The sequence below is a fragment of the Podarcis vaucheri genome, assembly GCF_965113315.1.
Source record: "Podarcis vaucheri genome assembly, chromosome: 16".
Lineage (NCBI taxonomy): Eukaryota > Metazoa > Chordata > Lepidosauria > Squamata > Lacertidae > Podarcis > Podarcis vaucheri.
In genome coordinates this window covers 29,895,879-29,922,263 of record NC_138754.1, presented here as the reverse complement: position 1 = coordinate 29,922,263, position 26,385 = coordinate 29,895,879, and the positions used below count along the sequence as shown (strand labels likewise).

General features: G+C 45.4%; 1 protein-coding gene across 12 annotated transcripts in view; it reads left to right on the top strand.

Annotated features, from left to right (window-relative positions):
* Positions 1 to 26,385, top strand: part of HIC2 (HIC ZBTB transcriptional repressor 2) — a 154,723-nt gene that overhangs the window by 106,482 nt on the left and 21,856 nt on the right. For 5 of the 12 annotated variants that reach the window (XR_014214495.1, XM_082203252.1, XM_082203256.1 and 2 more), the window contains exon 3: positions 14,695 to 14,842. The exons of 4 other annotated variants lie outside the window; for them this stretch is intronic. The gene's annotated coding sequence lies outside the window, so the exon portion shown is untranslated. The remainder of the gene's footprint in view (positions 1 to 14,694; positions 14,843 to 26,385) is intronic. 3 more of the 12 variants (XM_082203259.1, XM_082203261.1, XM_082203262.1) reach the window with 1 other exon arrangement.

The window sequence follows — 26,385 nt, the reverse complement described above, 5'->3', positions numbered from 1 at the left end:
TCAGAAGGTCGGCGGTTCGAATCCCAGCGACGGGGTGAGCTCCCGTTGCTCGGTCCCTGCTCCTGCCAACCTAGCAGTTTGAAAGCACGTCAAAGTGCGAGTAGATAAATAGGTACCGCTCCGGCGGGAAGGTAAACGGCGTTTCCGTGCGCTGCTCTGGTTTGCCAGAAGCGGCTTAGTCATGCTGGCCACATGACCCGGAAGCTGTACGCCGGCTCCCTCGGCCAATAAAGCGAGATGAGCACCGCAACCCCAGAGTCGGTCACGACTGGACCTAATGGTCAGGGGTCCAGTACCTTTACCTGTAGCCATAGAACATCTCTGTCGTTAAAACAGGTTGGGATTATAATGTTCTGCTTTCTCTGCTGGAGGCAGTATGCCTCTGAAGGCCAGTTAATGGGAACTGGAAGTGGGGACAGCACAGTTGCGTTCGGGTTCTGCTTTCGGAGGCCCCCTAAGCATCTGGTTGGCCCCTGCAGGAACAAGACTGGGTGCTTCTGAATCCCATTTACTGGAAACTGCAATAAATGCATTTTGAAAGCACACCAGTGCAAGTAGATAAATAGGTTCCACTGCGGTGGGAAGGTAAGCAGCGTTTCTGTGCGCTCTGGTTTCCATCACGGTGTTCCATTGTGCCAGAAGCTGTTTAGTCCTGCTGGCCACATGACCCGGAAAGCTGTCTCTGGACAAACGCCAGCTCCCTCGGCCTGAAAGCGGGATGAGCGTCGCAATCCCATAGTCGCCTTTGACTGGACTTAACCGTCCAGGGATCCTCTGTATATACACACATTTCCACACCAATCCTACACAGAACTTGATAGTAATATCCTATAATATGCAACAAAGTACTGTCACACCAAGTATATCGCATACTCTTTTATTTTATTTCCTGTAAGCACTAACATTTCCTTTTTAGCATACCACTCCTCGTGCAATTACAACCTTCTTTATATTCTTACAACCCTTTCATTTTCATTGTGTTTTGCCTAGACTCCTGCCCTACCCTGCCCAGACGTAATGGAGATCAGTCGCAGTTTCTATTTGCTTTAATAGTGTTGTCATCTTTTGGCACATTCTTGAGAGTCTAGAGCTGTTGGTTTTTTTTTATTTTATTTTTGTAAGCCTACAATGGGCTAACGAATCAGTTTTGATGTAATCAGCTTAACCGGTGTGTTTACTGTGATCACGGGACTGAAAAGCCCCCAAAAGTCAACTCCTAAATACCTTCATAGAAACTTAAATGCCATCTGTAAGCTCGTTCCTACTTTGTCACAGCGGCCAAACCAGTTTGGCCTGCCAGCAGCAACCCTGAATGTGGCACGACCAGGGGGGGGGGGGCGGCGGCCGTAGTCCCCTTTTGACAAAATTCTGTAGCTGCTCCAGCCTCAAATCTTGCCCTCGATGCCATTTCAAGTCACCGTGTTACAGCAATGTTCGTCCATCTTGAGTCCCCAGATGGCGTTGGACTACAACTCCCATCATCCATGGCCATCTATTCCCAGTGGTCAGGGATGATGGGAGTTGTAGTCCAACAGTATCTGTTAAGGTTGCAGAACGCTGCCGTGCATGACTGAATATTTATTTTATCTAGAAATGCTTTAAAACTGCTTAATATTTCAAGATAGCTGAGCAACGTGCAAAAATGCAACACAAAGACAAAGAAATGTTGGGGAAATGCGAGATAAAAATAAGTAAAACTGTCCTGTGCCCTTTTAAAAATGTGGCTCTCTTTTTTTTGGGGGGGGGGTTACTGGGTTGTTGTTGTTTTATTTTGATTATATATATTGTTTCTGTGAACCCCCCCTGAGACCTCCGGGTATAGGGCGGTATATAAATTCAATAAATAGTATTACAGTGGTACCTTGGTTTCAGAAAAATATTAAAATACTGCAATACATCAAACACTAAAAGCTTCCCTACACAGGGCTGCCTTCAGATGTCTTCTAAAAATCTGGTAGTTGTTGTTCTCTTTGACATCTGGTGGGAGGGCGTTTTACAGGGAGGGTGCCATTACTGAGAAGGCCCTCTGCCTGGTTCCCTGTAACTTGGCTTCTCGCAGTGAGGGAACCACCAGAAGGCCCTCGGCGCTGGACCTCAGTAGAACAATGGGGGTGGAGACGCTCCTTCAGATATACTCGACCGAGGCTGTTTCCATAAACCAGAGGTAGTCAACCTGGTGCTTCCCAGATGCTGTTGGAACTACAACTCACATCATCCCTGTCCATTGACTTTAGATTTCTTGGGAATCGTAGTTCACAATGCTCAGAAGGCACCACTTTGGCTATCCCTGCCCTAAACCATGGTTAAGATTGACCATGGTTAACAAGGCTCATTTACATAGCCTTTTTATCTTAGGTGTGGGTAACTAACTTGCATATCCTCTTTACCTTGCGGCAGATGCCAGGCTCTAATTGATGAAAATGTTCACTTGGAGTCGGATAATGCATGACCTATAAGATCCATGAAGGGTGTATGTGTGTAAGCTTAAAAAACAGCTGTGGGATGGGGATTAGGGTGGTGGGTGTTTTTAATCCTTTCCTCCTGTGTTATTGTCTCTATCAAAATGATCCCTCTTCCAGGTCACTAATTGCATTGGGGCTTGGCGCGGGGAGAGCAAGCGCAAAATACATACCTTAAAACAGCCTCTTTAATATATATATATATATATATATATGCAGGTTTTGGTATCTTCGGGTGTCTTCCCGTGTAAGAGTAGGGGTGTCTGGGCGACGTTTCGACGAGGTCTCACTCGTCATCTTCAGGCTGGTGCTTTCGGCTTCTTGTTACTGGAACAGAACAAGTAACAAGAAGCCGAAAGCACCAGCCTGAAGATGACGAGTGAGACCTCGTCGAAACGTCGCCCAGACACCCCTACTCTTACACGGGAAGACACCCGAAGATACCAAAACCTGCATTCCTGTACCCGTGAAAATCTACGAAAGCATATATATATATATATATATATATATATATATATATATATATATATATGCAGGTTTTGGTGTCTTCGGGTGTCTTCCCGTGTAAGAGTCGGGGTGTCTGTGCGACGTTTGAGACCTCGTCGTTGACGAGTGAGACCTCGTCGAAACGTCGCACAGACACCCCGACTCTTACACGGGAAGACACCCGAAGACACCAAAACCTGCATTCCTGTACCCGTGAAAATCTACGAAAGCATATATATATATATATATATATATATATATATATATATATATATATATATATATATATAAACTTTTCAAAGTTTATACAAAAAAGACAAAAAAACCAAAAATACAAAAATTAAAAACACATATAATTTCATATATAAATTCACATATAAATTCACTTATTTTCTTTTAACTTATTTCTCAGACCTCCTCATACCTCCCCTTTTTGTATTCCAATTCAAATTATTCATTCAGCAAATCCTCACCCTTAATTTTCACTTAATTTTACACCTTTCTTTCTTCTTTTCCCTCCAATTATCTTAATCATTACAGCTGGTAACCCCTTATTCAGTCCAACATCAATCTAACATTCACTAATTTTATATTTCCCAAGATAGTCCTTAAATTTCTTCCAATCGTCTTCCGGCGTCTCTCTTCCCTGGTTTCGGATTCTGCCAGTCATTTCTGCCAGTCCACATACCTTAAAACAGCCTTCCCATAAGGCCCCTGCCCTGAGCTGATGCTTCATATTCCAGCAATTGCTTAGTTTTTTTAAAAAAGACTGTATTGTGTGTTACACATGATTTGGCACTTTCTATAAGAACCTTATGTTGCCCTCTGTTAAGGGGTGTGCTAACCTCTGAAACGTCTTAATTTCTGAATTTACAAACTCTTGACAAGTTGAGAAACAGGATTCAGTTATGCTTTAAAAAAAAAGCTCTATTTCTCCACTTCTTAAAGTATTTTGTGTGTGTGTGTGTTTTTAAAAAAAGTCTGATGCCACCATGAGGACTACAAGCTTGCATATGTTGACTTTACGGAAGCTGGGGTTCTAGGAGCCTTCAATAGGGTTTTGAACAATGGCGGCAGATGGCGGTGGCCTGCTTCCACTGCAAGCCCTCCGTTTTCACGGACATGGCACTTGCTGCAGAACAAACTTGCTTGCTCCAAAATGCTTTTCAAAGAGGCGTCTTGTGTATTCAGATCCATACGTTGCCTCCTGTTGCGTAAGTCCTGTAAGAAACATTTAGTGATTTTGTAGTAAAGGTGCTTTGATATCTCTGCGCAAGATTGAAAACTTTGTGAATACTTAATCCTCCACCGCCACATGCTGAGTTGTATTCAGTGAGAGGTTTTTGTGAATATTCTAATTATTTCAGTGTAATTATAACTACTACTTTTTTGAGGGGGGCACAATGTTTGCTAAGCCTTTTTAAGCTGGGTTTCCTGAGATTGCACTTTGTTTAAACAAAGCGGCAGGATGGAATCAGTGAATAATACATATCAGAGCAGGGAAAACTTTGTGGTATAATGAAAGGTCTCCCTTGAGTTCTTTTATTTCCCCCTCCTTATTTGCTTTCCTCTGCTTCCTGTAGCAAAATACGCTCCTATTTTTAAGAGAGGTTAATTAAATAGCTGGATCTGATACCATCCCAACTGGGGCTGGGGCTTTTTATCACAATCTTATCTAAAAAGCCGCCTATATTTCGGTAATACCTCTTCCCTCCTTGCGATGGAAAACGAGAGTTTATTCTAACAGTTGTTTTCTTTCTTTCTTTGTGGTCGGATCTTTGAATACAAAGTATGCTTTTACATCTTTTGGCCTGTGAAAGAACCGAATTCTCTCATTATCCCTAGTCATGACCTCCTGAATCTAGCAGACCCAAACTGGAGGCTACAGGGGCGGCTGGTTGAGGGTTCAGGGCTCGGAGCAGGCTGCGAAAGATAAGTGAGACCTTTGCGTCAGAGCTTATAGAATCATAGAGTTGGAAGAGACCACAAGGGCCATGGAGTCCAACCCCCTGCCAAGCAGGAAACACCATCAGAGCACTCCTGACATATGGTTGTCAAGCCTCTGCTTAAAGACCTCCAAAGAAGGAGACTCCACCACACTCCTTGGCAGCAAATTCCACTGTCAAACAGCTCTTACTGTCAGGAAGTGCTTCCTAATGTTTAGGTGGAATCTTCTTTCTTGTATTTTGGATCCATTGCTCCGTGTCCGCTTCTCCGGAGCAGCAGAAAACAACCTTTCTCCCTCCTCTATGTGACATCCTTTAATATATTTGAACATGGCTATCATATCACCCCTTAACCTCCTCTTCTCCAGGCTAAACATGCCCAGCTCCCTTAGCCGTTCCTCATAAGGCATCGTTTCCAGCTTGTTGGACCAGGACCGCTCAGAGAAGCCTCCCCAACCATCAGGGCCTGCAGTCCAGACCCTCAACAGCCACTTCCACTTAGGAACTCAAGGCAGTACAGGGAAGAAAGTCCAGGCCAGTTAGTTTGGCTCTCCAAGGCTCTGAAGTTCTCCACAATGGGCTGGAGCCAGGACAGGATTTAGGTTTGATGAGGCCCTAGGGTCAGCAAACTTTTTCAGCAGGGGGCTAGTCCACTGTCCCTCACACCTTGTGGGGGGCAGGACTATATTTTTTTTGGGGGGGGGGATGAACGAATTCCTGTGCCCCACAAATAACCCAGAGACGCATTTTCAATAAAAGCACACATTCTACTCATGTAAAAGCACCAGGCAGGCCCCACAAATAACCCAGAGAAGCATTTTAAATAAAACGACCCATTCTACTCCTGTAAAAACACGCTTATTCCCGGACCATCCGCGGGCCAGATTTAGAAGGCGATTGGGCTGGATCCAGCCCCCAGGCCTTAGTTTGCCTACCCATGCCCTAAGCCACTGAAGGTAATGGGGCCCTTTATATGTCCAGCTGTTCTTTGTCAACAGCAAATTGTTGCTGTTTTTTGTGTTGAATATATGCTATATGGTAATTTATGGACTCAATAGGTATCTAAAGCCATTTGCACATAACAAAATATCTATTTTATCAAAGTAATTGTTGAACTGAAATGCAATTAAGAAGTAGTATATTAATAGTGAAATTAAATGGCTGTTTTAGGAGTTGTTTTCAAAAGTCTCGGATGGATTAATCCATTTTGCATTACTTTCTATGGGAAAGCACGCCTTGGTTTTGGAACGCTTTGGTTTTGGAACAGACTTCCGGAACGGATTAAGTTTGAGAACCAAGATACCACTGTATATAGAAATGAGCAAACTAGTGATATTTTAGGGAGCAGGCTAGCAGGCGGGGCCCATTACTTATATCATAGGAGCCTACACAACACAAAACATTGTTGCTGTATGTAGGTTTTATTTTAATTGTTTTTTGTCTTATATTTTGGAAATGTACATCCAGGGTTTTTTCCCCTTAAAAATTTTTGGGGCCGCCCCAAGAGAGTGGGGCCCTAAGCTAAGCTTACCAGATATTTTTCAATGAATCCATGAACACTTTTCAGCTTCAATGGATTTTGTATGGGGACTGATTTGTAAATCCAGGGACTGTCCCCAGTAAACGGGGATGTCTGGTAATCTTACCCTAAGCTATAGTTTGTTTAGATTATATACGTAAATAGGGCAGATTTGAGGGGAAACCATACACAGCACGGGTCTGCCCTTGTGGCTCGTTGGAAGTTGAAACTGCTTCACATGTACTATTACGCTGTCGTCTTTATGAGGATATACGTTTGACTTTTATTACACCTGTTTTGCAAAAGTCCAGGAAAGATTCGGAACTCCATAGTTTAAAACTACTGCTAGAGGACAAGAATCCCAAGACTACATTAAATGTAGCCAAATTCTGTGCGTCTGCAATTAATCGCAGGAAGCAAGTGGTCTCCTATAATGACCAAACCCCTAAATGTTAATTACAGGGGGCACGCTAATAATTAATTTTATTTTTTTATATTTAAATCCTTGTTATATTCATATTGCCCTCTGTATTTCTGATATTTTTTCCTTTTTTATGATCTGTGATATTGTGTGTGTCGACGCTGGTCTGTGACCGTATTAATAAATTCATTCATACGTAAATCCGGCGCTGGCTGGAACCCATCTGAAGACAGAGACTGCCATCCTTTATTAGAGGAAGTCGCTCACTCCAAACTCTCTGTGATCCAACCGCCACCAGCCCAGCCCTGTTGTTTCCTCACTGATTCCAGCATCAGACCCAAACATGACAGCCCTCCTGGTGCAAGGCGAGTCTCCTGGCCCCAATCCCATTCCTACGTGGCTCATCCCTTCCTAGGGCTCCTCCCCAACCTCTGCCCATTTGGCAAAGATCTGAAGCCAAATATTTTTAGCCATTACAGTTGTACCTTGGTTGGTCAAACGCCTTGGGAGTCGAACATTTAGGCCCCCCAACGATCGGAAACCGGAAGTGGTTATCCCAGTTTGCGAACGTTCTTTGGAACCCGAATGTCCAACACGACTTCTGCGGCTTCCGATTGGCTGCCGGAGCTTCCTGCAGCCAATCAGAAGCTGCTCCTTGGTCTCCGAACGTTCTGGAAGTCGGACGAACTTCCGGAATGGATTCTGTTCGACTTCCGAGTTACCACCGTATGCCTTTGTGGCTTGCTTATGTGAAGTAACAGTAGCTGCATAGAGCCATTCTGAAGCAGCTGGTTTTCTTAGTTTTTAGTTTGTGTTTGGGTCTTAACGAGAGAATTAAATAGGGAAGCGTACCGACATGTTTTAAGACAAGAGTTCTCAAAATGCCATGACATAACTTTTTTTTAAAAAAAGAGATTGTCTCCTCCAAGGTAGTTTTTTTGTGTGTGTTTTTTTACTAACCAGAAACTGCTACCACCCCTTTCTGAAATGCAGTGCTCAGACCTTTTTATTTTTAAGTTGAGCAATGGTGTGAATGTTGAAATAAGACCCACTGGGTGTTTTGAATATTGTTGTTTTTCAAAGGTCTGAAGACAGAACCTGAAGTTCCTCTTTGGATATTCCATTTCTCTCCTTGGTTTTTGAAAACGCGTGTAAAAATAGATCCACAAAATGACTTAAAGAGAATGTGGCTTTTGATGAAGCTTGCGTCTTTGACGTTCCAAGTCACCAGAGCTCGAATTGGGAGGGTGAGGAAGTTTTGGGGTGGCGCTTAACAAAATCTACATCCACTGAACTCCTCCCAATTTTATCCAAATTTAATTGGTGTTTTAATGGTTGAAAACGGTCCTTGAATCCATAATGATGGATATATATGATGGATGGATATATATTTTGGAAAGTGGTTTTTCTGTCAATCTGTACATTCGAACACCTTACGAAATATTGTTCCCAAACCTGGCGTGAGAGTGCCTGAGGTGGGAGCAGCGCTCTTCATTGAATCAAGATGAAAGACTGAAACGTGACAATTTGACTTCACCCAATTTTGGGCATGATGTGCGCAAACTCACAAATTATGCTACCCGTTTAAGAAACACAATTTTACTTGGTTTCTAAAAACAAGAACTACTACCATGCAGCTCAGGGCAGTGTGTGTGTGTGTGTGTGTGTGTGTGTGTGTGTGTGTGTGAAATAATCTCACAGGCATAGTACATAGGGAAGATTTGGAATTTGCAATAGGCAGGTCTGCAACCAGACCAGTCATAGCAAGAAAAAAGAAATCAGATACACCAGTTGCCATCTTGCAGTGAAAACCCATGGGGTTATAGCACTGTTGACAAAGCCTACATATTATAACAGATAGGTTGAAGGCTGTGCACCAAACAGATTGATTGCAAAATGAGGTTAATTGTTGGAACGTAAGATTTCAAGACGATCTTCAACCTTACATTTTATCTTCACTCATACAATTTGACATTCTGCTTAAATTGTAATAGTAACCATGGACACCTACTGTGTACATCCTACTGTGTACACCTACTGAGAGCCAGTGTGGTGTAGTGGTTAAGAGCGCTAGACTCGTAATCTGGTGAACCGGGTTCGTGTCTCCGCTCCTTCACATGCAGCTGCTGGGTGACCTTGGGCTAGTCACACTTCTCTGAAGTCTCTCAGCCCCACTCACCTCACAGAGTGTTTGTTGTGGGGGAGGAAGGGAAAGGAGAATGTGAGCCGCTTTGAGATTCCTTAAAGGGAGTGAAAGGCGGGATATCAAATCCAAACTCTTCTTCTTCTACATAATGTTCTTTAAGCCATAGTTGACTTTTGTATATGGATACATGACATTATAAAGTTACATTTATATTTCATGTTTTCATATATGTGTTTGTGTGTTTGAGAATGTTTCCACAAGTACGTAAATCTTAATTGTCCTGGCACAACAAATACCACATCAACCCCCTTTTCTCTTTGTTTGCTTTTTGGTGGTTTGTTGGCTTGTCAACAAAGAGAAAAAGGAAGACCAGGTCGTGTCAAAGGTATCTTTTTTGGAGATGCGGATAAAGAAAGTGTTTCTTGGTGCACAGTTAAAATATGGAGTCTGCAACCAAAAGAGACATCAGCTTGGATGGCTTTACCAAGAGGGTTGTTGTTGTTTAGTCGTGTCCGACTCTTTATGACCCCCTGGACCAGAGCACGCCAGGCACTCCTGTATTCCACTGCCTCCCACAGCTTGGTCAAACTCATGCTGGTAGCTTCGCAAACACTGTCCAACCATCTCGTCCTCTGTCGTCCCCTTCTCCTTGTGCCCTCCATCTTTCCCAACGTCAGGGTCTTTTCCAGGGAGTCTTCTCTTCTCATGAGGTGGCCAAAGTACTGGAGCCTCAGCTTCACGATCTGTCCTTCCAATGAGTACTCAGGGCTTATTTCCTTCAGAATGGATGTGTTTGATCTTCTTGTATTCCATGGGACTCTAAAGAGTCTCCTCCAACACCATAATTCAAAAGCATCCATTCTTTGGGGATCAGCCTTCTTTATGGTCCAGCTCTCACTTCCATACATCACTACTGGGAAAACCATGGCTTTAACTATACGGACCTTTGTCAGCAAGGTGATGTCTCTACTTTTTAAGATGCTGTCTAGGTTTCTCATTGCTTTTCTCCCAAGAAGCAGGCGTCTTTTAATTTCGTGACTGCTGTCACCATCTGCAGTGATCATGGAGCCCAAGAAAGTAAAACCTCTCATTGCCTTCATTTCTTCCCCTTCTATTTGCCAGAAGGTGATGGGACCAGTGGTCATGATCTTAGGTTTTTTTTTATGTTGAGCTTCAGACCATATTTTGCGCTCTCCTCTTTCACCCTCATTAAGAGGTTCTTTAATTCCTCCACACTTTCTGCCATCAAGGTTGTGTCATCTGCATATCTGAGGTTGTTGATATTTCTTCCGGCAATCTTAATTCCGGTTTGGGATTCATCCAGTCCAGCCTTTCGCATGATGGAATTCTGCATGTAAGTTAAATAAGCAGGGAGGCAATATACAGTGGTACCTTGGGTTAAGAACTTAATTCGTTCCGGAAGTCCGTTCTTAACCTGAAACTGTTCTCAGCCTGAAGCACCACTTTAGCTAATGGGGCCTCCCACTGCCGCCGCACCGCTGCTGCACAATTTATGTTCTAATCCTGAAGCAAAGTTCTTAACCCGAGGTACTATTTCTGGGTTAACGGAGTCTGTAACCTGAAGCGTCTGTAACCCGAGGTACCACTGTACAGCCTTGTTGTACTCCTTAACCAATTAACCAAGATGTTTAGACAACCTCATTGGAGATAAACGCATCAACAGTTGCTCACCAGTGGGTTTGTCCTACCTCCTCTATCCGGACAGGAGTGCTTCTGAATGCCAGTTGCTGGAAAACAGCAAAGGGCAAGAGTGTTGCTGCGCTCATATTCTGCTTTGTGGGCTTCCCATAAGCATCTGGTTGGTCACTGTGAGAACAGAAGGCTGGATTTATATGGGCCATTTGTCTCATCCAGCAGCACTCATTTTATGTTCTTATGCTGAAGGTCCCAGATAGAGAGGAAGACGAGGAGGAGATTATGTTGTCAGAGATGCTCAAGTCCTTCCTTGTAGAATGAAGCTGCAAGGAAATGTAGTTTTGCTTTCATAGAATCGTAGAGTTGGAAGGGACCCTGAGGGTCATCTAAGTCAAGCCCCTGCAATGCAGGAGTCTCTCTAGTAGATCATATCCAGGCTGCTTCATAAGTAGTTCAGCTTTTGCAGCTAGGAGACAGATGAAGAAAGGGGTAGTCACAACAAGGTTGGCATGCACTTTCGGGACTGCAGATATATTAAAAAGCAACTCAGAAAAGCCTGGAAAACCATGAATGGATTTCAAGGAAGGAGGCACCATGGTGGAAATCTCATTTACTGATTAGATTCTCCTTGGGTTGCAAAACAGAAGCGTTTAATTGCCATTAAACAGTTGCGCTTTTCTAATCCATTCCCTCTTACCAGGAAGACACACTCTGTCCTTAGGAATATTCACGCTAATCATACTTGTGCTTCCTCCAGAATTTTAAGAAGCGTAATTAGGAATCCTGGCACTAACCTCGTCATTTTTAATATGCAGCTGTTTATGAAAACCCAAATCCTTCCAGTGGCAAAGAGATAATATAGGATGCTGGCTTATACGGAATCAGACCGTTCCACAGTTTCAAACAAGGGTCTCTCCCAGCCGTATCTGGAGATGCAGGGGATGGAACCCGGGAACAGAATTTTACTTGTAAAGCAGCTGCCTTTACCATTGAGCTACAGCCCTTTCCCCATAATATCTGAATACTTTCAGCAAATGCTGCCCATTCATGCATATATGTTGTTGTTCAGTCATTTAGTCATGTCCGACTCTTTGTGACCCCATGGACCAGAGCACACCAGGCACTCCTGTCTTCCACTGCCTCCCGCAGTTTGGTCAAACTCATGCTGGTAGCTTCGCGAACACTGTCCAACCATCTCGTCCTCTGTCGTCCCCTTCTCCTTTTGCCCTCCATCTTTCCCAACATCAGGGTCTTTTCCAGGGAGTCTTCTCTTCTCGTGAGGTGGCCAAAGTCTTGGAGCCTCAGCTTCAGGATCTGTCCTTCCAGGGAGCACTCAGGGCTGATTTCCTTCAGAATGGATAGGTTTGATCTTCTTGCAGTCCATGGGACTCTCAAGAGTCTCCTCCAGCACCATAATTCAAAAGCATCAATTCTTCGGCGATCAGCCTTCTTTATGGTCCAGCTCTCATTTCCATACATCACTACTGGGAAAACCATAGCTTTAACTATATGGACCTTTGTTGGTAAGGTGATGTCATGCATATATACCCAGATGTTAAACATGATGCTGTTGTGGCCTGCAGACTGAAACCAAAGGATGGCTTAACTTAGTGGGGAACTACGCAGTGCACACATCTTCCCCAACCCTCGAGCCAGTATATGTCTCCTGCCCTAAATCTGGTACCTTTTTTTAACTGATGGTCTTTTTTTCAGCTTTTGGGGTTCTCTCTTGCCAGACTCTCTTTGGGAAGGGAGGTCTCCAAGCAGGATTTCTCTTAATCTCTGACCTACTGAGAGCACGTTGCCGGTGTTTGGTTTTGGCGAGTGGGTGATGGTTGCACAAACAGTCCAATAAAAACACCGTCTGTTGACTCTGTACAGGTTTTATGAGTCTAGCAAGTTACCCAAGTCTGGAGAGCCTTGTGGCACGTTTACATTAGTACTGCTTTTCACCCACTTAATCCAGTGCCTTGCTAGCTACAAAGGTGTTCATTATAACCTCTCTCTAGTGCTATCTTCAGTGGCTAATGAGATTTTTGGAAACTGGGACCGAGAGCCATAAAGGGGGGGGGGAGTATTGTTCCTTGGGATTTAATAATTCACACTAGCTATTACTAGCAGCTCCGTCCCCAGGGTTGCTTGGGAATTCTAAGAAGGCAAAACAATATAAAACACAAACAAAAAACCCAGCTTTGAAACCAGTGGTTAAAATCAGTGCAGTTCTGAAAGATTCACCATCTTTATTCAAAATGGCATCCGGTTGCATCTAAACATAGACTTGTTCTCAGGAAACATTGTGCCAAATTTATAAAATCTTAAGAGGTGTCCAAATGCATAGCAAAGAAATAAATAACTTTCTGAAAGATAGTAGTAGATGGATAAATGGGATGTGTATAATTTATTAGACATTTGTTTGTTTTGCCCCGGCGCTCTCCCTGCGAAAACTGCTCTTTACTGCTGAATCAGAGCAAATAGCAATCCCCAGAAAACCTGAATTGCCATTTGTTCCAATGTATCGTCCTAAAACCAGTTTGAAGTTCATATTGTGATACCGGTTTCATAATTTTTGACCTGGTGATTTATCACTAATCATGGTGTGTGTGTGCTGTGCAAAAAATCGCAATGTGGGAAAAACCATGAAGCCAGCCCGTGCCTCTACGTAGCTCCTTATTTCAGACATTGTGATATATCAGTATATTGTGATGTTTAGCTGGTGGTATATAACGATGTTGAAAACTAGATATTGCCAAGCCCTAGTTCCAATTCAGCATTAAAGAGCAGGTTTTCCTGAGGAAAGTGGGGTGGGGGAACCCCTCAGACAGAGTTTTAAAGCATGGACCCATGCCTAGAAAAAGTGGGGCAAAAGGTAAGTGTGGCTGGGCCTATAAACTCTCAAGGGCCAGTCAGGTCAGCTTTGATACAAGTGATGGGAAATCCTGTGTCTCGGGTAGCAAAATGCCTTAGGGACACCATGCATTTAAAGCAGTATCACTTTAAACAGTCATGGCGTCTCCCAAAGAATGCTGGGAGATGTAGTCTGTTAAGGGTTGCTGAGAGTTGCTGGAAGACCATTCCTCCCATCACAGAGATATACTTTCCAGAGTTCTTTTAGCAATCAATCCCTCTTCACTGGGAATTCTGGAAATTGCAGCTCTGTGTGGGGAATAGGGGTCTGCTGACAACTTTCAGCACCCTTAAGAGACTCTTGCTCCCAGAATTATTATTCAGTACAAAATAACTAGGCAGAAAGACTTCAAAATGTTTGTGTGAGAGTGAGAAGCAGGGGAGAATCACACGCTTTGATTCATTTAAAAATAACATATAGAGCAGCTTTTGCAAAATCGATGTCCTTTGGATGTTTTAAATATAATGGCCAGCTGTGGTCCCAAACATCTGGAAGGGGCACCAGGCTGGTAAAGATGGCCGTGCCAGTTTTCTGGGCCTAAGTTCAGTCCTTGTTAACTCAAGAAATGGCAAATGTTTGCAAGATACTCTTGAAACGGTGGGTGTTGCTCTTATAACTGAAAAATCCTGAGGAGTCTGCAGTATTAGGGCTAAGGGGAGATAAATTGGTGTTGGGGTAGGGGAGAGGGGAGAGGCAGAGGAGTTGAAGCAGAAGATTTGGGGGCACGATGGCCGATCAAAGGCCTTGTTTAGTGTATTAAGAGAACCATAACGTCAGCGGCACGAAATCCTGATTTGTGCATACAAACCCAAGTTCCACAGCCCCTTCAGTGATACGTCAAGGTAGCACATGCCTACGGCTTCTCCCTCAGCAGCACATTCCTATAATCCCCTCAAAATGTAGCCCTTGGAGAATATGCTGCATCGAGGACCACATTGAAATAGGTTTGGTAAGGTAGATCATTTCCCCTCGCTCCACTTCCTAGGTCTTTTTCCTTCCCTGAGACTCACGATGGGTTATTTTGCTGATTTTAAAGCAATATTGGACTGCTTTCTTAGATCGTCTTCTTTTATTTCTCTCTGTCTCTCTCTTCTCTTCTTATTTTTTTTAATGGACGTTTCGATTTTGATTGCAATTTTTTAATTGCATTTGACAGTGATCCCCCGCTGGTTCTTCCTTCAGCATCTCTACCAGCTACGTTCTATTGATGGCCTGTTGTGATTTCAATGGAACATCCTGGGAGGGACCTGGCACGACGGGCACCATTGGAAGGAGGTGCCTTTTAGCCCAATGTACCTGGCATGGTAAGCGGCAACAAAGCAGGGTTTGCCTGCTATTCTTAAATGCTCGGGGGCTCGACTCACGCAGCAAGGGGGCCGCCTTCTTTCTTCCTCCCTCTCTCTCTCCCCCTCCACCCCACACCCCGCTTCTTTGACGCAGCTTTTGCACCAATTAGCCCTGCTTCTTCCTCTCTTTCCCCTTGGCATGCCCTTGCTTCACCTGAGCAAAGGTCTCAAGGCTTTGTTGAGCTTCTGTCTGCCCTCCCTGAGCTCCCCATGTGTCGCAAGGCCTCCTTCCATTGAGATGCTCCTTTGTTCCATTTGCATAGTGCTTCCATGTCTCGTTGGCTTGCTGTTCGTCTGTTCAGAGTGGGATGGGGAAACCTTTTTTTTCCAGCCTGAGGGGGGCACGTTCCCTTCTGAGCAGCCTTCCAAGGCCCACATTGCCGGTGGTGAACGGGGCCAGGGGCAAAAGTGAGCATCTGCTTTACCTCTGTGCAGTAGGATAGTTTCTACACCAGTGTTTCTCAAACTTGGGTCCCTGGCTATTGTTGGACTACAACACCCATCATCCCTAGCTAGCGGGACCAGAGGTCAGGGATGATGGGAGTTGTAGTCCAACAGCAGCCAGGGATCCCACGTCTGAGAAACAAACCCAACAAAAGCTCAGGGGGTGTGTGAAGCAGAGCCAGGGAGGGGTGTGGCCTGGAGAAGGTTCCAAGGGCCACGTTGAGAGACCTGGAGAGCAGAGGGTGATTGGATGTCAAGCTTCCAGGATCTACTTTGTTTTTACTCATGATACAAAACAGGTTCAGGTGTGTGTTTACATGTTAAGGTCCACAGTGCCTACTTAGCTCAGGAGCTTGTTTTGGGGGTATAGCTGTCAACCTTCCCTTTTTTTGCGGGAAATCCCCTTATTCCAGTGCCGTTTCCTGCTGCTTCCCTCTGCTATCCCGGATTGTTAGATATCCCGTAGACAGTCCCCGGGACAGGTGAGGCTGCTGATCCCTTATTTTCGAGGCTGCTGATCCCTTATTTTCAAATCTGAAAGTTGACAGCTATGTTTTGGGGGTATGAACTGAGCTCACAGTCCTTCCACATGCTCATCTACTCCTGGCACTTCTTCCGTCGTCCCCCAAAAGCAACCACAAATGGTATTCAACCAAGTTTTACTCAGAAGAGACCCATTTGGAAATAGTGGGCCTAACTTAGGCCACCTTCACACCATACATTGAAAGCGTTGTGGTGCCACTTTAAATAGTCTTGGCTCCCCCCCCTAAGAATTATGGGAGCTGTAGTTTGTTAAACATGCTGAGAGTTGCTAGGAGACCCCTATTTCCCTCACAGAGCTACAATTCACAGAGTTCCCATTGAATGGGATTATTAATCCACTCGTGAGAATTGTAGCTTTTGTGAGGGGAATAGGGATCTCCTAGCAACTCTCGGCACCCTTAACAAACTACAGCTCCCAGAATTTTTGCAGGAAGCTGTGACTGTTCAAAGTGGTATGAAAAAGGCCCTTAGCGGCACTGGATTACCCAATGAGCAAGATTAAGCAAATGCTCAGGGCCACCAGCAAAGCACGGGCATGAAAGAAAGGTTTTTTAATATATATTTTTAAGGATTTGACATTTGTTATTTCAAAAAGAAGCATCAAAATAGTCTTCATGGGGAAAATCAGAACTATTTTTAGACACTACACAATTTTATTTTAGGGGTTAGTATTGTTTTTATTTCAAATTACTTAAGGGGGCATTATAATCCTATCAGTGCATAGGGGCTCTAAAGGTCTTAAATCTGGAGGTGGGCCTTAGCCATGTTCATTATTTCCAATGGGTCTACTCTGAATAAAGCAGCTCAGATCAGCATGTTCAGGGTAAACCATTAACTATGCTTTGCAATGTGCAAACTGGGCCAGCGTGTCTCTTAATCCCATTGCATTTTTAGCACACACACAAAAAGGGTCCTCACTGGATGAGAATCTGTTGCAATTTTTTCGACGAGAAGAAAGGAGCTGTTGACCTCCTCTCCTGGCTGTTTAACAATGATAGCTGACCTAATCATTTAAGAGGGCCAAACTGCATGTCAATTTTAAGTGTGCATTTTTAAAACCACACGGGCCGCTATCTTTCCCAAAATTGTTTTGGCAGAAAAGAAGATTGGTATAGAGGCCCTAGTCTGGGTTGGATTCATAATGCGCAGAGAAAGTTATCTCTTCTCACTGAGGCTCGCACTCTGAAGGTCCTCTTGGCAGCAACTGGGGAGTGGTGGTGGTGGTGGTGGCAGGAATAGCAGCTTGGAGAAGGATGGAGGATTGTTGACGAGCAAATGGTGCAGGAAGAAAAGAGCTAAGAAGCAAAATGCCCTCCCTGCAAGCCCTCATCCAAGGCCTTACACAAAAGCTGCTTTTTCTGAAAAAAAGAGAAAAGCATAATTGACTATTGTTGTTGTTTTTAAAATATGCCTGACGTATACTTCAGCCCTTAAGATTTACACATTATGCCTCTGAATGCCATTTTCTGGGAATCACAAGTGGGGAGAGCACTGTTGTGCTCATGTCCTACTTTCAGGCTTCCAAGGGGGGCATCTGGTGGACCAGGGTGAGAACAGGATGCCCGGCTAGGTGGACCCACTGGCTTGAGGAGGAGAGGGCTATTGATGGACACTAGCCATGATGGTAGGGACGCGGGTGAGCCTAGGACTTGCTGATCAGAAGGTCAGCGGTTCGAATCCCCGCAAGAGGTTGAGCTCCCGTTGCTCGCTCCCTGCTCCTGCCAACCTAGCAGTTCGAAAGCGCGTCAAAGTGCAAGTAGATAAATAGGTACCGCTTCAGCGGGAAGGTAAATGGCATTTCCGTGCGCTGCTCTGGTTCACCAGAGCGACCCGGAAGCTGTACGCCGGCTCCCTCGGCCAATAAAGTGGGATGAGCACTGCAACCCCAGAGTCGGTCACGACTGGACCTAATGGTCAGGGTCCCTTTACCTTTACCTTTAGCCATGATGGTTGTTATACTCTGCCTCCATGGTTGTGCTTCTGAATCCCAGTGGCTGGAGACCACAGAAAGGGAGAGTGCTTGGATCCTGCTTGGAGGTTTCCCACAGGCACCTGGTGGTCACTGTGAGAGCAGGATGCTGGGCTAGAAAGGCCATTGGCCTGATCCAGCAGGGCTCTTCTTATCTTCATCTAGAGTCTGCCTTATACCAAGTCAGATCACTGGTCCATCCATCTCAGAATAGTCTACATTGACCAGCAGAGGCTCTCCAAGGTTTCTGACAGAGGTCTTCCATCAGCTGGACATGCCATTGAGGGTTGAGCGTGGCACCTTCTGCATGCACAGCAGATGTTCTGCTGCTGATCCCCACCCATTTCCCCCTACAGACAGGTTTTGGAGGGTTTGCTTCAGTTGCTGGGCACAGGCATGCCGCTTAACATTGCAGGCATCAAAGCACCAGAATCCCTTTCTATCTCCCCCTTCTCCTCCTCCTTCTGGGCACATACTCCTTGCCTTGATCTTTGTAATGTTCTGGGCACCACTGTAAGCGCAACGTGACGCTCCTTTTCCAGGAGGGAGAAGAGGATGCAGGGAACGGGAAGCAGAGCCAAAACAATTTGGCAGAGAAATAGTGGGCACAGTGTTTTTTTCTTTAGTCATCAAATTGCATGGCAGGCGGCCACTTCAGCCTTCCCCTGCTTCTGAAAATGAGGGTTGCTGTCAGGCTTCGATCACCCTGGGCATGCTGCGCGGTGTTGCTTTGGCTTCGCTGTTTGGTGTTTTGCTGTGCAAAGATTGAGGGACGACTTTTGTGTCTGGAATGCAGAATCAGGGAATTGTAGCTTTGGAAAGGGACCCTTACGGGTCAACAACCCCAACCTCCTGCGATGCAGGAATCACAGCTGAAAAATCCCTGACAGGTAGCCATCCAACTTATGTCTAAAAACCTCCAATGAAGGAAAGTCCATCGCCTTCACAGGTAGTCCGTTCCAGTGTCAAAGAGCTCTTACCGTCAGAAAGTTGTTCCTGATGTTTAGGCAGAATCACCTTTCTTGTCATTTGAATCCATTGGTTCGGGTCCTTCCCTCTGGAGCAGCAGAAAACAAGCTTGCTCCATTGTCCATGTGGCACCCCTTCAGATATTTGAAGATGGCTGTTATATCACCTCACCTCCCCCAAGTTAAAACACACCCAACTTCCTCAACCGTTCCTCATAAGATTTGGTTTCACTCTGGGTCAACTTGGTCACTCTTCTCTGCCTTATTCCAAGTTAGATCTGAGTCCATCTAGCTCAGTGTTGTCTACAGTGATTGACAGCCACTCTCCAGGGTTTCAGGCAGGGCACTCTCCCAGCCCTACCTGCAGATGCTGAGGATGGAACCTGGACATTCTGCATGCAAAGCAGACACTGACACAGAGCTATTGCACCTTCCCTAGTTCTGGCCAAAGTTTCCCCATCCCCAGTGTAAACGAACACTGAAATTTTAGCTCTGTGAAATGCTTGCAGGGGATAGTCAGATGTGTTCTGCAACAAAATTTTGCAGTGTGTCCTCATCTCCCAGCAGGAATGGTTCAGTTGGGAGTTGCAGCCAACCAGCCTTGGACCTCTCCCAAGGGAATCCATTGCATCTCTCCTAGTTTCGACTTTCTGTTCTGACACTCAGCGTTCCAACCTGTCAAGTTCTCGTTGGATTGAATTTTGGGGATTGTTTTATTTTCTTGCACTTCTTCAAGCCTTGGAAGTCGCCTCATCCCTTCTCAGTGGCCCTATTTTGGCACTCACCATTAGAGAGAGGGATTGTTTTTGAGTACATGCAAGTGCGTGGGTGGTGATTTTATGAGTGTTGCATGATTTGTTGTGCAGCAGTAGGGTTGTGTGCTGTGATAGAGAAGCATGAGATAACTTTCTGAAAAAAAGAAAGCGCTTTTTGGAATGCAGCCCCAGCACTGAAAACACCTGGCTGATGTGCGCCCCCTCCCAACTCGCAGTCTCTAACTTTACGCGAACTCTGGCTTCTATCTGCTCTGCTGTAATCTTAATAGACGAGCATTCTCCGACTCTGCCTTGAGGTCCAGCATTTTGCTTGCGCTTGCAGAAGGAACTCTGCTTTGCTATAGCAACGTCAGCAGCAAGGCTATGGATGCTTCTGCTGGCTTCTCTGTTCTGTTAATTACTTCGCCTTTGCTGTCAGATCAGGGCCCTGGGAGAGGAGGCACCAGGAATCTTTTGAAGAGTGCCAAGATCACACAGTGTCGCCTTGCTGGATCAGAGGAAAAGGCCCATCTTCCCCATGGTGGGCAAGCAGAACCCTCTGGAAAGCCCCCAAGCAGGGCCTAAGGAGAATAGCCCACTGTGTCTGCCACTGCCCCCCAGCATTGTAAATTAGAGTCTCTGAGCTGCAACCAGCTCTTCTCAGAATTAGGCCCATGGACGTTAATGGACATGACTAAGGCATTATCCTCCCTTTTGTGCCACAGGTCTGGGCTTCCCAGGCCCGTGTCCAAGTGTGTTTTGTTTGTTTGTCCTGTGTTATGGTCCCAGTGCTTTTCCCCTGGGGAAACCCGCATTTTAGCAATAAATAGGAGCAGAAAGCATTTTCCGCAGATTGCTTTTTGCTCCGCTTCAGCAGTAAAATGGGGGCTTTCCAACGCACTGGGTGGGATGTGGGGGACCGTTAGGACATGAACCTGGAAAGCCCAAACCTGTGCCTAGAGAGCTTAAAGCAAAGGTGAGTGTGGAACTTAGGTTCATTCAGTTGGTTTTATTTTAGTAGAACTTAATTGGAGACAACCCTGCATTTATTAGTGGCTCTTAAGTAGGCACTGGTATGAAAATGTATAAAAAGGGCAAAATTATTATCAATTACCTGTCCTTCACCTTAAGATCCCAGGGCAGGTTACAACTTTAAAACACACTATTAAAAAGTTTTAAACAGCTTGCAATTACAAAAATAAGGTGGGTCCTAATAATACACACCTGAAGTGTCAAAAGCTAGGGTAAGGAGGTGTGTCTTCCCCTCTGATTTTTTTAAAAAGAAAAACCTTTTAAACTGATGTGGAAAACTGAATTTTGGACTGGAAAAATGAGACACTGAAGTTTAACAGAATTGCCCATCCCTTACCTCTGGCTGACCCATCTAAACCGGAGGCTGAACGTGGGATTGTGAAGGTTTCTGTAAGCAACGTGCCACTCTTTCCCCTCGCTTCCTGTTTGCGTGGAGCTTAATCGCCTCTCCTCTGGGTTGTTGATGTAGCGTTCTCTCTTTGCATGTTAAGATATTTATCTTGAGCGGAGCCAGCTTTTGGGATGGAGTTTCTCAGCATCTGTATCCATTTCTCCCACCCACAGTCAGGCTTTCCTAAGTGAAGCTGGCAGCTCTGCTCCACTGCCCTATGTCAGCTTGCTTCACTCAAGCGCCTCTTGACGCAGCGCCTAGACTTAAACTCCCACCCTGCCCAAGAAAACGTCCAAAGCGTATATCTCTGGCACCTAATGGGACATGCAGAGCCCATCTTTCCCCCCAAACCCCAAAAGCATGCATATGTTGGGGAAATACCCAGTGCTTTGAATGTAAGTAGCAGGTGTGGAAACATGCTGATCTTTGGGGCATTGTTTTCTATGGTTTATTAAACATGAGGAATTAAAAAAAACCTTTTAAGGAGTTTGGGACTGGAAACAGGAAAGGACATGAGTTGGGGGAGCTCTTGAGACAAATACAACGTGGGTTTAAGTTGAAGGAATATGGCCAGGATTATGCGTGATATTCTGCATCTCCACTTCTTCTTTTCTTACTAGTTTTCTAAATTGCAAGTATTACAGGAAGAAAAATGAAAAAATAAATAAATGTCAGCACACATGACCCCTATTCTCCTCCAAGAGGTACAATTCCCAGAGTGCTTTAACAATGAGATCCTCTTCCCAGGTTACTCTGGTAACTGTACCTGTAAACAGAATGCTCATCTTTCATAGAATTGTAGACTTGGAAGGAATCTGGTCCAACCCCCTGCAATGCTGGAACTCTGCCTACAGCCATCACTGGGTGGGCACCCTAACTACCAGCCTTACGGTTAACAGCCAGACGCATTTTAAATAAAAGCACACAGTCTACTCATGTAAAAACACCAGGCAGGCCCCACAAATAACCCAGAGATGCATTTTAAATAAAAGCACACAGTCTACTCATGTAAAAATACACTAATTCCTGGACTGTCCGCAGGCCGGATTTAGAAGGCGATTGGGCCAGATCCAGCCCCCGGGCCTTAGTTTGCCTCCTCATGGGAATGATGGTCTCTTAACAACAACTCTCAGCACCCTTCATGAACTACAGTTCCCAGGAGTCTTTGGGAGAAGCCATGACTACTTAAAGTGGCACAGTAGTGCTTTAAATAGATGGTGCTGATGTAGCCTTAAGAGTCGTGGTTACGCTTCCTCTGTGTTGTTGTTGGTTTGGTTGGTGAAATGTGCAACTCCTTTCATTTTGGAGCTGAAGAAGTACTTGCATGGGGTTCCCAGGTGGTTCTCCCATCCAGGCCCATCCTCCTCCAGCAGCGTTTCTGTGTTACGTGCCTTCCATCTTTGCTTTGGAGGCCCTGAATTTGCAGGTTTGCCTTCTTCACATCCATGGAAGCTCTCCTGCCGGCTAATGGAAGTATAATTCTGGTTTTAAAATAAAAATAAAGATCTGGCTTTGCCGTCCTTTTTTCCATTTGGCAATGGCATTTCCTTTTGGGGCTAGGCAGCTTATGCTAAGACCTCTATCTGCTTCTTTTCATCCTTTAATTGTGCGTTGAAATTTTGGCCAGCGGCCAATGCTTTGGCATGTGTCTAATGCGAATGCAGCAATTCCTGTAGGACCAGTAATGCAGTGGGCAGCCCAGCTGTATATATTAGCTCCCTGTTTCCAACCTATCTGATTGAATAGCGCTGTTTATAACCTGTATACTCCTACTGCAGGTTGATTCTCTTGCATTGCCTTTACATATTTTTTTGCACCTCTCTCTCTCTTTTAAACATCTTAGCCCTACAATGAAGGGTTGTTGCAAACTAACACTGTATGGAGCAAGGACCAGCCCCCTTATTAAGGTCTTCCTCAGAGGCCCCACCCCATGTGCCATCCTCGGGTTAAGGCCTTTGTGGCAGTGGGGACCAAACTGTGGGACTCCCTTCCTCAGTAGAGCTGCATTGCTCATTCACTGCCGTCCTTCTGGCACTCAGGTGCTTTTTAGAGCCTCCTTTGGACAACATGGTAGGCCAAACTGACTGCAGGCTTGGGGAACCTTTAGCCTTCCAGTTGTGGCTGAACTACAGGTCCCATCAGCCCCAGCAAACGTGGCCAATAGCTAAGGATGATGGGAGTTGCAGTTCATTAGCAGCTGGAGGGCTGAAGGTTCTCTGTTGTTGTTTAGTCGTTTAGTCGTGTCCGACTCTTCGTGACCCCATGGACCAGAGCACGCCAGGCACTTCTGTCCTCCACTGCCTCCCGCAGTTTGATCAAACTCATGCTAGTAGCTTCAAGAACACCATCCAACCATCTCATTCTCTGTCGTCCCCTTCTCCTTGTGCCCTCCATCTTTCCCAACATCAGGGTCTTTTCCAGGGAGTCCTCTCTTCTCATGAGGTGGCCAAAGTATTGGAGCCTCAGCTTCACGATCTGTCCTTCCAGTGAGCACTCAGGGCTGATTTCCTTCAGAATGGAGAGGTTTGATCTTCTTGCAGTCCATGGGACTCTCAAGAGTCTCCTCCAGAAGGTTCTCTACGCCTGCCTTACTGAGACAGCACAAAGGCATGGGCTCCTGGAAAGGAGCTTGCTGTTGGTTTCTTCTTACCTGTGCCTTTTTTTCATTTTTACTGCTACACAGCATGGACTGAGTGGTGTCTTAGAATCATAGAGTTGGGAAGGGACCATGAGGGTCATCTAGTCCAACCCCCTGCAATGCAGGAATACTTTGCCCAACATGGGGCTCGAACTCACAACCCTAAGAGTAAGAGTCTTGTGCTCTACCAACTGAGCTATCCAGCTCATTATAACTTGCCATTGTGTTCTCTCCTTCCCTCTCTCCCCGTGGATACAGCTTGTGGCTAGTTAGGAGAGAATGTTAACCAGGAATCCCAGTCTGAATGACAGAACAAGTCAAACTTTGGCTTGGCTTAGGCCGGCAGTGGAAAAAACAGGACCGTGAAGGAAGAAAATATCTGCAAACTCCTCTTTAGGAGTTCACATGTTTGTGCTGTTCCAGTAGTTTGGTGTACTGTGTTGTGTGAACCAGGCCCCAGAGCCTTTGGAGTTTTGTGGCAAATCTTTTTTTGTTTCGTTTTTACTCTGTACTATTCTGTCCTTTAATTTCTAAAATTTTACAGCAATGTATTTCACATGTTAATTCATCTCATATGGGACGCGGGTGGCGCTGTGGGTAAAAGCCTCAGCGCCTAGAGCTTGCCGATCGAAAGGTCGGCGGTTCGAATCCCCGCGGCGGGGTGCGCTCCCGTCGTTCGGTCCCAGCGCCTGCCAACCTAGCAGTTCGAAAGCACTCCCGGGTGCAAGTAGATAAATAGGTACCGCTTACCAGCGGGAAGGTAAACGGCGTTCCGTGTGCTGCGCTGGCTCGCCAGAGCAGCGTTGTCACGCTGGCCACGTGACCCGGAAGTGTCTCCGGACAGCGCTGGCCCCCGGCCTATAGATGTGAGATGGGCGCACAAATCCCAGAGTCTGTCAAGACTGGCCCGTTCCGGCAGGGGTACCTTTACCTTTACCTTCACCTGAGTAGTCTTGAGGCAAGGTGCAACCAAATAATAATTGTACAAGAGCAAAGCAAAACAATCCTTAATTATCATCAGCAACAGCCAGAGAAAAGCACAGCAAGGTCAAAACAAAAATGCAGTCAACAGGAACAAATCACAGTGCATCCTGCCCTTTCCCCAAGGCCTGGACAAATGGGTGTTAAAAGGCAGATCCAGAAATGTGGAGCCACCACAAAGTAGGCCCCCCCTTCACAAAATGTCAGTAAAAGTACAGTTGCAGAATAAATCAACAGAACTAAGCAATCATGGCAGCATCAAATGTTTTTAGGAACAACCGGCAAAAGGCTTGTTTTAAAGTATTTCTGCCCTTCTCTTCAGCTTATAGAGCAATAAAAAGCTGCATAGGCCCCACCCCCAGCCACAGCACAACAGGAAAAAGGGAGGTGGGAGAGAGAGAAACAAGCAAATTATTAATGTTACAATTAAAGAGCGTACATTATTTTTAAATGCTGGTGCCTAAAACGTACTGGCATGTGTGCCAGATGGGCCTCTTCAGGGGGAGAATTCCACAGTTGAGGCATTGCGGGGTGGGGGATTTCTCTGTGCCCCCCATCCCAGTTCACCACACAGACTGAAACAAATGGAGCTGATTCATTTCATTTTTCTTTCTTTCAGCAAAAAATCACACCTCTGTTCTGCCTTCCCTGCCACAAACGTTGCATTCACCCCCATGAGAAATTCCTTGAGCATCCTTTGTGGGAGGGCGATCCCCGTTAATATTCTCCCTTTTCATGTCTTTCTCTCTGCACCTCACTTGGGAGTGGGGTGGGCGGTCTGTCCCACCTTTTCTTCCAGCGAGTAAAGGAAGAACAAAGGGAGGGTCTGTAGTTCTACAGCACTCTTGGTAATGATACCCAGGTATTTTTCTAAGACAGAAATGATAGGAAGTCCAGTTCCTACAGCCCTTCCATGCTGCTCATGTAATGACGATTCACTTTGTTTCATTGCAGAGCGCTGTTCTGATATGCAACCCCCAGGTTTTGACTAGGTATCAATGCAGATCTTTTCAATTTTTAATATCAGGACTCTGCCATACTGCAGTCCTGGCGGTGTTCCTTGGGGAGGGGGCTGGCAGACTTGAAAATATAGAAGTACTGTGCATGTTTCACAAGAGGTTTCATCCTGCTTTGCTTCAGTGGGCTGGGAAGCACCTTTTATAACCCATCGTAAAGGTCTTTTCAAAATGCAGTTCCCCCTCTCTGCTGCACCTTAATTCTGGCTCTCCAAGGCTTGTTTCATTCTTGGATGGTTTGGTTTTGATTACATTTTATGATGCTGCCTTTCCACCCCTGCCAGGGCCCCAAAGATGGTTCAGAATTAAACTGGTTCATTAGGGTTGGATTTGTTTGTTAGTGTTCATTAGCCTCAGCATTTATAAGCAGGCCATTTTCCCGCTATGTTCTGGTAACTGTCTCTAGTAAATCACTGTCAGTGTTTGGTCTTGCGCAGGGGATATTGTTATGTCTGTTAAGAATAAATCTCTGAGCTGTGGACCAACTGCATCTTGATGGTAACATGCACTCACTTAGATTCATTCATATGGATGCAAAATGGCTGCCCACTGCTTTCCTTCCACCTGGCATCACTGTCTCTTCAGGTAGTAAACGCTGATAAATGTGTTTTCAGTTGCAGCAGCTATGCCTTCTGATAGCAAACTCAGCTGGTTGACTTCCTGTCACGCAGGAAGCAAAATGGAACCTTTCTGAAATAGTTGCAGTTTATACATTCTGAGTCCTCTAGATATGCAGAAGACCGTAGCTCTGTGCATTAGAAGAG